This window comes from Miscanthus floridulus, chromosome 2 (assembly GCF_019320115.1).
Source record: "Miscanthus floridulus cultivar M001 chromosome 2, ASM1932011v1, whole genome shotgun sequence".
Classification (NCBI taxonomy): domain Eukaryota; kingdom Viridiplantae; phylum Streptophyta; class Magnoliopsida; order Poales; family Poaceae; genus Miscanthus; species Miscanthus floridulus.
Genome location: NC_089581.1, coordinates 166,780,860 through 166,785,500, shown reverse-complemented (window position 1 = coordinate 166,785,500; position 4,641 = coordinate 166,780,860).

Genomic DNA, 4,641 nt, shown 5'->3' with positions numbered 1-4,641 from the left:
CTCCATGATCATCAAAACTAAAGCGAGGGCCACGCCCCTCGGCCATCAATTTTTTAATGTGGGGAATTTCTTCAGGGTCTTGCTTTTGCTCTAGAATAATCTGCTCAAGCAACTCTGAGGTCAAGGCAATGTGAGCCAGCACTTCTGCATGGTTGAGAGATAAAGTTGTTTCCTCAACCTGATGTGACTTTTGGCTCAAAGCATCAGCCACTACATTGGCCTTTCCTAGGTGATAATAGACTTCTAAGTTATAATTCTTTATCAATTCTAACCATCTCCTCTACCTCATGTTCAGCTCAGACTAAGTGAAAATATACTTGAGGCTCTTATGATCTATAAAGATATGCACTTTGTTGCCTAACAGATAGTGCCTCCAAATCTTTAGAGCGTGGACTACTGTAGCCAGCTCTAAATCATGAGTGGGGTAATTTACTTCATGCTTTTTCAGTTGGCGCGAAGCATAAGCTATCGCACGCCCATCTTGCATAAGCACACACCCCAACCCTGTCTTCGAGGCATCATAATATACATCAAAGGGTCTATCAATATCTGGTTGAGCCAACATAGGAGCAGTGGTCAGAAATGTCTTTAGAGTTAGGAAAGCTTCTTCATAGGATAGGCTCCAATCAAACTTAGCTTCTTTTTGAAGCAGCTTGGTCATTGGTTGGGCTATCTTGGAGAAATCTAGAATGAAACATTAATTGTACCTAGCTAGACCAAGGAACTAACAAATTTGGTGCATAGATCTAGGAGACTTCCAATCCAACACATCTTGCACCTTGCTGGAATCTACTGAAACGCCGTCAGGTGTCAACACATGCCCCAAAACTGCACTCGATCTAACCAAAATTCACACTTGCTGAATTTAGCATAAAGCTTGTGTTCTCTTAGTTGAGACAGTACTATCTGAAGGTGTTGGGCACGCTCTTCATCATTCGTGGAATAAATTAGTATATCATCAATGAATACTACCATAAACTTGTCTAGCTCTAGCATAAAGACTGAATTCATCAGATACATGAAGAAGGCAGGAGCATTGATAAGACCAAAGGACATCACTAGGTACTCATACAGCCCATACCTAGTAGAAAAAACTGTCTTTGGTATATCATGTGGTCTAATCTTGATCTAATGATAGCCTGAGCGGAGGTCAATCTTCGAGAACACCTTGACACCAGCTAGCTGATTGAATAAAGTATCTATGCGGGAAAAGGATACTTGTTCTTAACTATTACCACATTAAGAGGGTGGTAATCCACACACATCCATAGAGTACCATCATTCTTCACAAAAATGGCTAGGCAACCCTATGGTGAAGAAATAGGACGGATGAAACCTTTATCCATTAACTCTTCCAGCTGCTTTTTCATCTCAGCCAATTCCCTTGGAGCCATGCGGTACGGGCGTCTGGAGATAGGGGCAGTACCAGGCTCTAGCTCAATGGAGAATTCTACCTCTTGGTCCGATGGCAACCCAGGAAGATCTTCAGGGAAAACATCTAGGAACTCACATACCACAGAGATGGAGGTAAGATCAGGAGAGGCTTCAGCATGGGTAGCAACAGGTAAGACTAGATCTGAGGGTACAAGCAGAGACATCCTATCCTCAGAAGAAGAAAGCCGTAACTCGACAATTCTCCGTTTCAAATCCAAGACTACCCCATGTACCCGCAACTAGTTCATTCCAAGAATAGCATCAATGCCTTGCCCAGGCATTACCATGAACTATAGGCGGTAAGTGTGGGTGGCTAATACTAAGCTTACTGTGTCTGTTCAGGTATTGATGAACATTTACGAACCCGCAGTACGGATTCTATAGACATATGGTATAGCCATAAGTGGTAAGTTATGCCGGTCTACAAATCCCATGCTCATAAATGAATGTGATGCACCAGAATCGAACAACACATAAGCTAGATGGGAATCGATGGTAAACATACCAGCCATCACTAGTTCCTGCTGCAATATCTGCTCCACATTTGTGAAATGCACCTGTCCAGACCAGCTGAGCACCTTCCTCTTGATCACGGTCCGTTTGACCAGCCTAGAGTTCGCCGATGGTTGAGCAGACTGAGCTGACTAGTTCTAGGGACACTCCCGGGCATAGTGGCCATCTTTGCCACACTTGAAGCAAGCACCAGGCTTGTTTCCAAATCCCTAGCAATGTGGGACCTACTGTCCCTAAGGCTACTGGGGCTGCACCTGCTGAGTGAGTGCACGGTACTATATGGAAGAAGTCTGAGAAGTCTGCTGGGGCTATCGAAATGAAGGCCCGCCAGATGATTGATAGGCCCCCCCATTAGACAACATGTACCTTTTGAGTATGAGGGTGGCTAGAAGACCCCACAGCCACCCGCTTCCTCATCCACTCTGCCTGGGAACCCCGTTGCAAGCCCTCCATGGCGATGGCAGCGTTCATTAGTGCCCCGAAGGTCTGATAGTTCACCGTGTACAGCTTCTCCTGAAGGATATAAGAGAGGCCACGAAAGAAGCGGTCCTTCTTCTTCTTGTCAGTGTCCACATGAATGCCAACATACTGGGACAAGTGATTGAACTTATTAACATAATCCATCACTGTCATACTCCCCTGACGTAGCTCTACGAACTCAGTCAGCTTCCGGTTGATGACACCAATAGGAATATAGAACTCTCTGAATGTTGTGGTAAACTCCTGCCAGGTTGCCAAATGATCTGGCTGCTACATGGCATGGAAGGTATCCCATCTTGCACTTGCGGATCCCAATAATTGCTGCACTGCAAAGCGCACCTTCTGCTCATCGGCCATATTGAGCAACAGAAACTTCTGCTCCAGAATGCGAAGCCAGTGCTCTGTATCTAGGGGCTCATCTATCAGTGTGAAAGTGGGCGGGTGGGTCTTGAGGAAATCTGGGTAAGAGGAGGGTCCCTTAGGATGACGGGCACCACCCCTATTCGCACCATTGCACCCGTGGTCTCCGTGGGCGAAGCCCGCGATAGCTTGCGCCATGATTTCCATGGCACAGGCTGACTCTTGGCGAGCAGCCAACAACTCCGCCATCATCTCTGCGTGAGTCATCGGGGGCGACGGTGGCGAAGGAGGAGGAGCTAGAAGTGGAGCCTCATGGCTCTCCCCGTTGGGCTCATGGGCCTGGCCACTCTCGCCTTGGCCCTCACCAAGATCGTGAGCCGCCCCAGCACTGGTGGTCCCGCGTTTAGACCTTAGATTCATCTGTAAGAGATAGGAACCATCCATTTAGAACAACCTTCTCGATCAAAAGTAGGGGATTAGATAAATGATAGCACATCTAATTAAAGCATTCTTTTAATTAACCCTATCACTTTACTAATCCAATTATACGTGTAGGGGGATTTTAGTTTAAGCAAGATGCTAATATCATGATGCATGCTTCAGCCTATACGTTCACTCAAGCCGGAATATAGCGACATTCATAAAATTTTTGGCACATCGCACACTCACTTTCTATATACTAAGCGATTTCTTACGCAACGTAAGTCAGTGTACCTACAGAAAACTAATTAGATAAAACCAATGCCGCTATCCTAGATAGACCATATTGCTAGGGCTTATAATTGTTTACATAATATAATTGCATTCTACTTTTCGCAAAGCTTTTGTTGGTCAAATTTTTAAGTTTTGAAAAAGGGTGATGAAACTCGTAACCATTATTGGCTCTGGTACCAACTATGGTAGAACCGCCTAAAATAACACGCTTACGGAGGTGCTCGCCTTCCACCAGGCACTAAGCACTCCGAAAGCAAGCTACAACGGGCGGTATCCGTCGGGCACACCTCTAAGGGAGAACCCAAAATATCCATATTTTCCCCAAGGATCCAATAATGAAAACGAGTTACAATACTTGTCCATTTCATACATCAGAGTTTCTTAAAAGTACATTATTACAATATCAAATATCAGAGTGTGGAATGATAAACAACGGAATTTAAAATACACATCTAGCGATAAGAACGACGATCCGTCTGAGCCCACCAGAAAAATCCTCCACACAAAGATACTTCTCATGCATTACCTGCAATAGGGGTAAATAAACCCTGAGTACACAATGTACTTGCCAGACTTATCTGACTAGTGGGAATAATTTCTTGACTTCAAGGAATATGAGAAGCTTTATGGTTTGCTGATTTATTTTAGCAGAAAGCAATACTAATAGTGAGTCCTTATTTATGTTATTATTATCTATCCAGTCTATATAAGCACAAGTTCTACTTTCAAGCAAGAGTTGAGCAATCAATTCCATTTCTTCTCCTTCCATCTTTCAGTTCTTACTATGGTGCTAGACCCAAAAACAAGCCGTATCAGATCGTCCCGGTGATTCGTGAATCAATGCCCCTAGCTGGTGAAGGGTCGAGATGGCGACTAGAGGAGGGGTGAATAGTCTTTTCTATGACTTAATCGCGTCGGCTAACCGATACAAATGCAGGAATTAAAACTATCGGTCTAGCCAAGACTATACCCCACTATATGTGTTCACTAGCACCTTGCAAAGATAACAATTATGCAACAAAGGTGCCGGGCTAGCTAGAGCTCTTCTAAACAAATTCTAGGAGCAAGGTTACACAAACCTATGCCACTAGTACTTTAAGCGACTAAGGGAGCTCCTACACATGCTAGTAAGCAAAAGCA